Source organism: Mus musculus, chromosome 6 (genome assembly GCF_000001635.26).
Source record: "Mus musculus strain C57BL/6J chromosome 6, GRCm38.p6 C57BL/6J".
NCBI classification, from domain to species: Eukaryota; Metazoa; Chordata; class Mammalia; order Rodentia; family Muridae; genus Mus; species Mus musculus.
This window is the reverse complement of record NC_000072.6, coordinates 117,488,953-117,501,728: the sequence shown is the minus strand read 5'-3', so window position 1 is coordinate 117,501,728 and position 12,776 is coordinate 117,488,953. Positions and strand designations below refer to the sequence as shown.

At 45.0% G+C, this 12,776-nt stretch overlaps 1 long non-coding RNA gene across 1 annotated transcript; it reads right to left on the bottom strand.

Moving 5' to 3' along the window:
- Window positions 1-1,650: 1,650 nt before the first annotated feature.
- 6820426E19Rik (RIKEN cDNA 6820426E19 gene) lies at window positions 1,651-6,494 on the bottom strand. Its single transcript, NR_152214.1, has 3 exons — window positions 6,179-6,494; window positions 5,501-5,658; window positions 1,651-3,147 (listed from the first exon to the last, which is right to left on the bottom strand). It is a non-coding gene; the product is annotated as an RIKEN cDNA 6820426E19 gene (long non-coding RNA).
- Between the last annotated feature and the right edge of the window lie 6,282 nt (window positions 6,495-12,776).

Genomic DNA, 12,776 nt, shown 5'->3' with positions numbered 1-12,776 from the left:
TTTCTGATCTGTTGGGTCGTTATTTGCTCTTTTCTTCCTCTAGGTTGGTATTTAGGTGCTTTCTGGCTTGCTGTGCTGGGTGTGGTGTGGTCTATTGTATCTCTTCCTTTTCCTCTCTTCCTTTCAAGGCATTCCCTGTGGTTTAATGGCTGAAATTGTTTTTCTTCTTCCATTTGTTCAAGAGTAGCGCCCTTTGAGTCATACAAAGTCCAATTGAGAAGAAGGCTTTCAGAATAGATACTGGGTACCCAAGTGATGGTAAGAGGTGCTGGAACTCAGTGGCTTTAGAAGGAGCTGAAGCCTTCTGCAAGGTCTTTCAGGGCCTAGACCCCATGGTCATTCTTTGGAAGCAAGAGCCTTGGCTTGTTGGGCAAAAGCTGCGGGAAAGCTGCTGAAGATACTTCATGGCTATGAGGGACATGGTGATGGGGGAGCTCTTAGCCTCCCCTTTCTTATATCCTCTCCATTAGCACCTTTCTTGGATAAGTTCCCCTCAGAAATCAATTGGAAAACATTTTTTAAAAGTGTGTTTTGTCTGAAATCGATGTATTAATTTCAGCTTCCTTATAGTGGCTGGTCACATGACATGTACTTTCCATTCTTTAAAGTTTAGCCAATTTGTGTCTTTGAATCTGGAGTATGTTATTTGGAGCCAGGTATGGTGGCACACACCTGTAGTCCCAGCACTCAGGAGATGTAACTTAGAGGATCACCAGTTCAAGACTTGCCTAGGCTACATAGCAAGAGTCAATACAGCCTGAGCTACAAGACAAAGTGTGCTGTCTGTAGGAAATAAACATAAGTTGGATCTCATTTTCCCATCTTATCTGACAGTCTCTGCTTTCTGATTACCTAATTTTATTATTTATAGAGTTGGGTTTGTGTCAACCATTTTGATTTTGTTTTTTTTTTTGTTTTTACTTAGATATTGTGTTTATTTTGCTCCTGGCTTAGTATACAGAGGAACACAATATAAGTTATAGATTTGGGGTGCAAAATGTAATGTTATACCATTTTACTCTCCTTCAAAGTCTTCACCACATTTAACTTAGCACCTCCTGTGTACCTTGTAGCCTGTGGTGATCCACTCTTAGAGAGAGAACAGAAAGAAAGCCATCAATGTTGTGTGCCCTTAACAGAGGAAGAGAAACATCATTCCGTCAGAGAATCACCAAGCAGCAGGTCAGCCATTGCTTTCTCTAACTTGCATTCCTTCAGAAACCTTTCCTAAGATCACTTTGGGAGCATTAAGAAGTTGGTACCTAAATAGCAAGGGAATTCTCCTTGGTCTGTTCACCACTGCCTATGAGGACCAGAAGGGTAGCTCTTACTCTAGAAGAGAGAACTGCAATCTGCCCAAAGCCATTTTCCCCAGATCCAACACTAAGGCCCCCATCCGAGGCCTCCCACTGTGGGTTACTGTTTTCTTCCTGAAAGGCACAGGCTTGTGGTAAATGATAACACAGAGGATAATAAGGCAGAGTGGAAAAGGGACTCACGATATTCTAAAGTGGATACATGTGGCACGCAGCGTTGGGTTTCATTAACACCTCCAGATAAACCAAGGGAAGTTTGTGAACAGGACAAAGGGGACAGTGTTGGAAGATAGACTTTAAGTGTGTGTCACAATTTAACAGCAGCATAGCTGGTGGGTTTTAAAAACATCCTTTATTATGTGTCTATAAAATATGTAACATGTTATATATTTTACATACATATTGTTTTGGTATACAAAACAAAACAAAACATTTAAAAAGGGTTAGCGGGAAGGAGGATGGAGGAAGATGGTGGAAACCAACGCAGTGGAGGGTTGAGTTCCTTGAGAGGATGCAGTGTTCCCTCCAGTTTTACGAAGCTATGGTGAGTGAGTGATGGATGGAGACCTGGACCTCATCTATGTTTTATTATTTATGTAGTGTAGTAAAGAATTGGAGAAAAATAATGTAGCGTGTCAGGGAGAGTTCAAGACCTAGAATGGACCATCTGAAACACGATCTGACAAGAGGACACTGTGAACCCAGTCCAGGGATTTTCATTCCACACGAGGGAGTGAAAAACCTCCTGCCCTGTAAAATATTCTTTACAGTTGGTTATTTGTCCTGGGGGAAGGAAGCAGGAGGCTCATCTCTGCTTCCTGAATACTTGCTGAATTCTGTAGGCTATGTGGTGACTCTGTTGCTTTACTGTAATGCCCCATTCACTGTGTCTGTCTAAGCCGCTTCATCTGTGGTCTATTGCCTGTCTTTGTCTCCATAGCCCCTCTGCTCTAAAGTGCCTAAGCCCCAATGTCCAGACCCCATCTTATTTTCAAAATCACTTTGTGGACTACCTACTATCATGGGCCTGGCCCCTGGGTCTGAATTTCAAAAGGGCAGTCTTGTTCCTATGTTGATTCCCAGACTCCCTAAACCTGTTGGGTCACATCGTAGGTTCTTATTGACTGGGTTTATAATGTCAAGTGGGATGGGCTCAGAAGGGACTAACAGACAGCATTTGATCTTAGATTTCTGTTTTATTTCCCTCTTCTAGAGCCCACCAGTCTGTGGTGTTTGTGATAGCTGCCCAGGCAGACCATCCCAGAAATCCTCTTTGGTCACCTCAAGTGGCTTTAGTTGGAACTTTGATATGCTTAGTGGCACACTGAGAAAGAAGTGCTCATTTTTGCAACCGCTTGCAGTGGTTACCTTCCTTTCTGCCTCTACCTCCCAGCCTTCTCGCCACAGATGCTGGAGGCAGCCCTGCCCACCACCTTTGCAGACCCATGTGGGTGTGGTCACAATGGTGGCCTTATCTAGGCAAGTACATTTTAGGTTGGCACATCCTCCTGAGGACACAGAGGTGAGGAGAATTGCTGAGGGGCAGTGGCCTTCAGGGCCCTACCTGTGGAGTTCTTTCCCTCCCCGCACCCCCGTACCTCCACACATGCTGCTTAGAACTTGTTTTCTAGCCTGGTTTCTCTCAGGCTCTGCCTGTGAGGTGCCGTGTTTCCAGTATAACCCACATCACAGAGTCAGGGGAGCAGAGACTGGAGGGTGATTTCTTGGATGGATCTTGGCAATAGCAGGTTACATTTGCAGCCTTCCTGGTCTGGGCACAGGGATGTAGAGAAACAAATGTCCTCTACTTTCTGCTGAGTCATAGGTGTGGCTGGAGAAAAAGTGCAGCAATCAGCTTCAGGTAAGGTCAACACATTTCTAGCCACGGGAACTGTCACTTTGTAACCAGGCATTTGAAGGTTTTAAGTGACAGTACCCATCCCTGACACTGCGTGGTGGTGTGATGTTTCCTGATGTCCTTATGAGTGTGTTGCAGACTGTCTTTGTTTTATAAATAAGAAGACAGGATATGGGGAGACCATAGTCTCTCAGTCCATGAATCTGTGCTGACTTCTGCCCAGCTGACACATACGTCTCTTCCCTGGCATCTTCCGTTTAACAGACTCCTGGGAAGCTCAACCCAGCACACATGGTCTTCGGAAGAAAATGGCCCCCTGAGTCTATTAGAATAGGAACATTCCTTTCCAGGGAGCCTGCTTTGTCCCTTAGTGAATTTCTATGCCTGTCTCCATCCGTTCTTGGATCTGGATCTTCGGGAGACCACTCTGCCCAGCCATCTGCAAGCTTTGGCAGACAGGCACCTGAGCCTGGCCAGTTCTGACAGGCTGCCAGAACATCAGTAGCCACCTCCCAGCCAAGGACACAGGATACTAATGCTTTTCCCAAGTGCAGGCCATACTCACTGAGGAACATACGAACTGGCCAGTTCTGAGAACATCCTACCAGAGATGCTAAAGTCAAGCCTTTTTCTGGGGACATTTTATAGGCTTGGAATTTTCAAAACCTACTTTTAATAATGGCTCTTAAATGCTTTAATTTCCCTTCTATCCCACCACTCACCAGAGGTAGTGGAAAAGAAAGGTTATTAGGATACAGGGGAAGTGGACCTGTCTAGAAATGGTTCTTTGGAGCAAATCCAGTCTGCATCATCAGCAGTGCAGTTCACATGAATCAACAGCGGCAGCTCAATCCAGAAGTAACCTTGAGGTCCTGCTGGATGCTATTTAGAAGTAGTTCCTTGGGGTGATTTCAATTGTTAGCACACCAGCAGTCAAGTTCAACAGTGTCAGGATAGCAAACCTGCTTCAGCGGCAGTGGCACGACCCAGTAGAAACAGCCTCTGCCAAATCAGCATGAGTCAGCAGGGGTGACCAAGACCAGCAGGGACGACAGGACAAGTTCTCTGCTTTGCCTCAGACATGAGCCTTGAAACCAGTGAAGAAGCTAAGTGTTGCAAAGCTAGCTATGCAAGTCAGCCATCATTGTCCATGAGTCCTATTTATACTCCCTCCAAACATCACGTGTCCCTCCCCCCCATAGGTCTTGCCTCAGCAAAACACTATATGAGTTGGTTTTAGCAAAACTCTACTACACGAGTCTATATCAGCTGACAGATCAAGAAACTTCCACTTTACTCTGCCAATCGGTAGGAGACTGTGGAGCAAGAAGCCGCCAGAACTATCCAAGGGGTTTTTTTTTGTTTGTTTGTTTGTTTTGTTTTGTTTGCATTTCTTTCTATGACATCACACCAAAGACGATCAGTTAGGAATGGCAAGGTGTCATCCACTGTCTGTTGAGTTATATTTATAGTCCTTCTTAATATCATGTGACCTTTCATGTGTCTGCTTTAGCAAAACAACCTTTCACCTGTGTGCACTAACAAAACATCATTTGACATAACTGATTTTCCAAAGAAACCAGAAGTTTACACTTCACATTTGGTGACTTCTGAAAGGCCAGCATGACCTGAACAAATTCATGAACGCTGAGAATCCTCTTGTGTTTTGGCACCTCTAGTGCTGGGGGTTCTGCCTGTGGCGAACCTCAGCCCCATGTGGGGCTCCAGGCACTCCAGATTGCCAGAGCTTTGGTCCATCAGGAAGTGCTGTTTAGCCCTGGGCCCACACTTCCTACTCCCAGATAGATAGACCTCCCAAAGAGTCCCTTCTTGTGGAGGTGGGCAGCACTTAAAATATGATGGTTTTTCTTACAGGCCTTCATTTCAGAAACGAGAAGTTAGGCAGACTCACTGAGTTTATGTCCCTAGTTTACGTTGAGACAGTGAAAAGGGACAAATCTGATGCTTAATAGCACGAGGCCCTTTTCAAAGTCAAACGAGAGAGGAAGCCTTAGCTGGTCTTGAGGAAGTGAGCTTTCCTGGCAATGGGTTGGTCTTGCAGGGGATTAATTGATCATAATTAAATGGCCAATTAAATAGCCATTAAATGGCCCTGATGTGCAGAGAATAACCCTGAAAAATGCCCAGCAAAGAAACACACAAATCTCTCTCTTCCTCTCTCTCTCTCTCTCTCTCTCTCTCTCTCTCTCTCTCTCTCTCTCTCATACACACACACACACACACACACACACACACACACACACACACACACTTCAACAAAAATCCAAACAAACAGTGGAAACAAAACAAAACAGAAACCAAATACCTTGGATCTATCCCACAGTTGCAGGGAGGTTGAGTTCTGCCAGCAGCCACTGAGCATTGGTGGAGCTTCAGAAGAGGATGCAAGCTGACCAGCATTGTGACTGTAGCCTCCTGAGACCCTTACGGACTCCCCTCACCAAGCCTTGTCACCTACAGAATCTGGGATGATAAAGATGTGTTTGACATAGATGTGTGTAGTTCATGGTAATTTACAATGTCCTCCAACCCCAACCCCAAAATGGCCAGGTTTTTAGCATGGTCTAGGAGTTCCTTATGCTCTGGGCCTTGCCATGAACTCTTTTTTTATTTTAAAAGATGCCAGTTTGAAACATTGTCTCACTCTGTAGCTGAGGTTGGCCTAGAACTCTTGGTTCTTCTGCCCAAGTCTCTTGAGTGTTGAGATGAGAGGCCTGTATCTCCACACACAACCATACATAGTCTAATTAATACTTTAATGTTAGATAATGTTTATAAATATTTATGGTATCCAGTGCAAAAATTCAGTGTTCACAATGTGTAAAAATGAAATTGGATAATGAGCACTTCCACTGCCTTAGACATTTATCATTTCTGTGTAACGAGCAATGTAGACTCATCTAGTTATTTTGAAATATAAGTTGCTGTGCCCATATTTATCCCACTGAGTTTTGTAGGAACACCAGGACTGACTTCTGTTTACCTGTATTTTGTTACCTGCTGATTGACCTAGTCTTGGGTTCATCTTGCTTCCTGTCCCTGAACATCAAGTGACCAGGATGCCAATGATCGGAGGCCTTGCCAGCCGCTGGTCCTACTCAGGATGTCCCTGTGGCCGTACACCTAAGTGAGCCAGGAAGCAGCAGCAGGTTTGAGCCTTCTCAACCCCACCTCCAGAGGACTCCTCTTCCATGCCTCTGTGTCTTGATGCCTTCAAGTCATTCATTGGAACAAAGAGAGACCACAAACCCCAGAATGATCTTCAGTCTTCCCTAGAGAAGATCAAGAAAAATGTCACCAGATCTCCAAGCCCAAACCACAGTAACCTGAGGCCAGAGAGGAGTGAACATTTTTAGAATTATAGGCACTTCAGTTGTCTGTAGGACTGAGAACTTGTTATCATTGTGTAGGAGGTTTGGTGATTTATTTGAAATTCTTGGAAGGATTGCAATAAGAGAGGTCTGACCGAAGTCTCAAAGCTGCTGACTGGCTCCCTTTAAAGTATGCAATCTATTTAGCAAACCACAGAAAAATATGAGAAAAAAAATAAATTCTATAAAAATTAAAAATACTAACTAAAAAAAAAATTCTGTGAAGATGCACTTCATCTCTGTCAAACAAAATGAAACAAAATCTTTTCCTTTGATTCAATTACATACTTTGGTGAAGTTGCAAAAATAAAACACAGAACATCGTGTTTTTTTTTCAGGCTCTTTCTCCACAGTGACATTTAAAATAACCTGTACAATAGTTATAAGAATATAACTATTGCACAATATAAAAATAAGCACACATTAGGGGTTAAATTGTGTACCCCCTACCTGATAGCTGTTGAAGTCCCAGCCTGTCATGTTTACCATGACCTTTGGCAATAGGTCATTGCAGTTGTCACTAGTCTCCTAAGCTGATGTGACTGGTGTCCTTATAAGATGATCACATAGGGAGAATGTCACCATGACAATATGTGTGGAGGTTTGACTTATGTATCTTCAAAATAAAATAAATAAAATAAAAACTCCAGAGTTTATCAGAACCTGGGAGGTGAGGAGGGTTCTGATGTACAGGCCCAGCCACCAGCCAGTCTTGTGGCTCTGCAGAGGGGTGTTTTCCACTGATGCTTGGCCTATGCAGAATAGTTATGGTCATAAAGACTCTTTGTTCCCGTAGCATGCCTTTTCCTGGTGCATTGGCTGACTTGCATGGGGGTAATGAGGAGGCTGTGGACATTTGGTCTGCATCTGTTGGTGGATGCACAGGCTCTAGGCTTCTCCAGGGCATTGGTTGACTTACACTGGAGTAAAGTGAGTCCTGTGTCCCACTGTGCTGTCTTTGCTTCCAAGGTCCTGAAGAAATCGTGGGAGACTTCCCACCTTCCAGAGTCTTCCCTTGTTTGACTTCTTCTATAAAATAGTGATATAACATTAACCCAGACCCCCAGCATTGAGCAGCCCGATTAATGCCCATCTCTACACTAAGGCTCTATAACACTGTTGATCTGAATGTGGGAGGCAACACCTCCTCCAGGCCCCAGGAATGACCAGCTCGTTCTCTCTATGAATTTGACTATTAGGACCCCCACAAAGGTGCAGGCATCCAATATCTGTCCTCACAGTTCATCCACATTGGAACAAGTCCTAGTATGTGTTGCTCTATAGTACTTTATAGATGTACTTCCACATTTGCTTATTTCTGTCAGTGGACACGTGGGTCTTTCCACCATTTGGCCATGTGGATAATTCTACAAAGGACCCAAGTCTGTAAATATCTACTTAAGTCCCTGCTTTCAATTATGTTGGGTACACATCCAGAGGTGGGATTTCTGGGTCATGTGGTAATGCAGCATTTATTTTTGTTTGACTTTTGTGTTATAGCCAGAATTACAATTCCTACTTTTATTAGTTACAGCACTGGGGACGGAACTCAGGGCCTTACACATGCTGGGCAATTGCTCTACTACCAAGCCACACCTCCAGCAGCATTCTTTATGTTTAAAGGGAAGACTGAGGGTGAAGGTGGCCCATTTTACCTGCAAAGAAACTGGCTACCTAATCAATAGCATAAATCACTCCTCCTGAGTCACCAGATAAGCCAAATACAGTGTAAAGTATCCTTACCGATGACCATCTCTCTCTCTGTAGAGTCTCTGCATGCTTTAGAATCTCAGGAAGCCATTATGAGAAATGATTCAGTCCTAGGGTCTCTGCTCATTGAATATGAATATAGTAAAATTATTCTTTCCTGTGTGGTACTCCTCCCTTTGAAACTTCTGTTGTGTTGGTTGTGTTGATAAAAATGTAGTTACCATAGTAAGAGCCATGCTGTCTTTTTTTTTAAGGAAGGGTCCATTTCTCTGATCTCATTGCTCTTCATGGCATCACTGATAGGATCAGTCAAAGCCATGATGATACACTTTGTAGATAAAAAACAGAACTCAGAGTGTTGGGGTTGGGATGCCTGTCCTGAAACTTCCACCTATTCCTCTGAATACAATATCCATCCTATGTGGTTAGGTCAGTGATAGTGGGACTATTTTGGCCAGTGAGGTCATTGCCACAAGCCTTATAAAAAGGAGTGTCCCGTTAGTGGTTCCTGGCCTAAGAACCGTAGGAACAAGGGAAGGATGGAGGAACGTGTTGGTGGATCTAGACTATCTGGTTTGCATTTGAAACTCAAAGGGATAATTACTATTTCTCATACCTGTAGTTTCTGATTTATCACCAGAGGCTGTGGTGAAATCCCCTAGAGGAGGACTTCAGGGTTAGTGGAAACTGAAGCACCTTTTTCATGAACACTGGATGAACCAAGAATTAACTATAGTGATGATTGCCTGTCTGGATGGTTAATGGGGAGACAGTACACAATGGTCCAAAGTTGACAGAATCAAAGGCAGCAGAAGATATCAGAATTAATCCCTAGATACTTTGGTTGGTGGGTGCTCTTAAGTCTCAAAGTTACTTTGCCTCCTGGGCCTGGGATACCTGCTAGACCAATGGCCAGCGGATCCCATGTGGCCTTGTAAGAAGAAAGTCAGATGAAGACTCAAAGCCTTGAGCATTATGGTGTCTGCCAAGATGTTCTAAGCTCCATGGATGTAGCTGAGTTCCACATTTGTCCTGGACCAATAGCCTTTCTCTGGATTGATGCCAAGTTCTGGGAGAAGGGCCTGGACACCAAGTTGACCTCACAGGCAACTTTTACACTACTGTCAGCATTTTCATACACATTCTTATGAGCTGTGTGCCTAACTAGCCTTCAGCTCCCAGAGACAGGTGTGGTAACAGAAGGGCTGTGGAGAGGTTTTCCACCTTGATTTCACCACTAGACCTGACTGCAGCATGAGCAAGCTGTGTAACACTCTGTGCCTTCATCAAACTAAACTGTGGGAAAATTCAGCTCAGTCATTAAAGACATCACCAAAGGAATGCATTTGGGTTGATGAATGAGGCACTTTCTGCTTTCCAGGCAACAGGAGAAGAATAGAGATGACAACTAAGTTCCTATCACAGTCTCAGGAAAACATGCCCAGGCTCTGAATGAAGAAATAGCTCCTCTTAGGCCTTTAGTCTCTCCTGGTTTTAGCCCCCAAGTGCCTCTGTGATAGTCTGCAGGAGCACAAAACATTTTGCAGAGAATGGGGAGCTGGCACCAGGCTGCATCCCATTTGTGTTAGAGACTGGCTTTGGTTCCCAGCAATGGCACTCGCACACTGGGTGAAATGGCCAGCTCATGATGAGGCCCCATGTATTCCCACTTTCTCACCTCCATTTGTAAAAGTATATATCCAGCTCACTTTGTCCCTCCAGTCTAAAATTTATAAGCAATGAAGCATTCCCTTTGATCTGTCACTGAACAGAGGAATATCAGAAGTCACCTGCAGTGCACAGTGGACAATTGCCATCCAGACTCATGAGATGGAGCCTGTCTCTTTTTCTCCAGAACAATAGAATGTAGCCACCCATCATACAGCCTCCTGCTGGGGTAGAGCCTGCATCCCTTTCTCTTTAATAATAGAATGGATCCAATTTGCCTGAAACAGAATTGTCTGTTTCCAGCTTGCGGAAGCTGCTCCTGTCAAGGGGTTTGACCATCCTGTTGGAGAAGGGAGTCTGGTGAGTCAGGGGTCAAGCTAGCAACCAAAGGGGACTCTGGGCATTAGTGAAGCTGCCACCAAACCCAGTGGATCCCACAAAGCAATCTCTGTGCGCCAGCCACGTGTCCCAACAGCAGCCCCACTGCAGGCTTCAGGCTTCGGAGCAGCTGATGCTAATCATGCATGTTGGACTACTTACGGATTTCTCCAGTGCTGGGGGCTGGTGGAAACCCACATGCGAGCACATGTAGGGAGAAGGATGCTTGTCCTGTGTCCTTTCTAGTCCAATGAAGGGATAAACTAGCAAATAATTAAATGTGCATTTTTCTGTTTGCTTTAACAAATTTAAGAAAGCCAGATGTAGTGGTTTAACGCAATTAGCTTTCAGTTTGGTAGGTCAGAGGACCAAAACAGGCCTCAATGGGCTGAAGTCAGAGCATTGGAAGGGGGGTTGCTTCCTTAGGAAGTTTCAAGGGGACATGTTCTCATCCTCTCCAGCTCCTGAGAATCCCTGCATCCTTGATGCATGACCCTTCTTCTACTTCTGGGGGCCATCAGGTGTCTGACCTTCAGATCTCTTTCTGCCCTTCCCCAGCATCCTCTTTCACTCAGGGGGCCACTGCCAGCCTCACTGATGCAGCCCAGGATAACCACTTATAAAGTCTCTTGTGTTGTGTGAGGAAAGCATGTTTATCAGCCAAGAGTGTGTAGATTTTGGATGTGGTCTTCAGGGCCACGGAAGAACTACTGTGCTTGGATTCTTCATAAACTGGTTGTTCTTGTCTGACCTGCTCCCTCCTTTAAGATACTGCATCTGTCCCAAAGTGACCTTGACCCAGTGACAGGTTGAAATGTGGTATAAAAGCTCTGGCACAATGCCAGTCAACTCCAAAGAATCACTTCAGCCCAGAAGTCCCTGCAGAGCTGCATGTGAATTCTGTCTGCCTGCACCCTGGGCTTACTGGACATAGTAGGTTTGGGTGATTTTTGGTACACAGAGTTGACCCCTTCTGCCTTCACTCTACCACGTTCTGTTCTAAATTCAGTATAGTTCTCACCCTTCAGTCCTGGACAGCGGCCTTATGGATTACTCAGAGCTTCCTGGGTGCTGAGGAAGTGGGCCTGAGCACAGAGTGAGAGAAAGGCCAGGGGCAGAGTCTCTGAGGACATTTGTGCAGAGAAACCTGCTTGGTCTCTGCTGGTAATGGGCCAGAGATGCTCTGGCCTCCCATCTCCCATTTCCTGCCTCATCTGGTCCAGTACTGAGTGGTACAATGTCCTTGACCAGTTTCCTTTTGGAGCCCTGGCACTTTTCAGCAAGAGTAGTGGAGATAATGGCAGCCAACCCTGGTCACATTTGCTGCAAACAAGACCTGGCTTTATTATGTATTTTTATTTTTGCTTAGAGTTAATGTTTTGGTTTTTAGTTTTTACTAAACTCAAATCAGTTCCCCAGGATACGTTCCCCAGCCCCACCCAAACCTCAGATTCCTTCCTCTGGGCCTGATCTTTGTCCCAGTCCTTAGTGGAACAGGAGTTTGCCTTGCCAAAAGGTCTCCAGCTTTGGGCCAGGCAGCCTTGCAATGCTCCACCTTCCCCGAAGGACCCCCTAACTTCTCAAGGGGTTATCAGGATCTTTCCTAGACAATTGCCAGGGTCTTCAGAGAGAGAACCTTCTGAGAATTTTTTTTTTTTTTTGCCAAAGTCTTATAAAGCCCATGCTCATGCTGGAGTTGATGCATGTTCATTTTCTTACCTAGGTTGTTCTTATTGATTGACTTCTGCATTCGACTCTTCAGGCCATATGGAATACACACACACACACACACACACACACACACACACACACACACACACACTACACCATACACTTTGAAGTATCATTTTGGATGATTCTCTAGCCAGTGCTCTCCAACTCATTTGTTTTCCAATTCATTCATTTATGGTTTTTAACATTTCTCCTGCCGTCATGATGTTATATCCCCAGCAGCGAAGTACATGCACTTGGATTGCTTTTTCCTGGCCAAGCTGTCTGTGCAAAGAGCCATCAAAAACATGCTGGGCCCAGGAGGGGCTGGGACCTTGGCCAAGGAGCCCCTCATGGTAGGGCAAGCAGGTCCCAAGGAAAACCACTGGACTCAGCCAGCCAGATTTCAGTGAGATGACACATGTCATTCAGCAGTCCTGACGGAACATCTATGGGGAATCCCAGATCCTCTGCATGCGGGTAGGTGTATAACAGGATGCAGAAATAGGTTTCTTAGGACAAAAGGCAGCCTGTAGACAAGGAGGGGTGGCAGTGGGGGCTCCAAAGAAAACTCCAGTCATGAAGACCAAATACCTTCCCATTATGGTGGTTACTATGGGGGTTGGGGACAGAACAGAACAAAAATGACATGTGACCAGGAGGATATGATGAAGCCAGAGTCCTTATGTCTTGCTGATGGAAATGAAGCAACCATCATAGGTGGACAGTATGGCAGTTCCACAA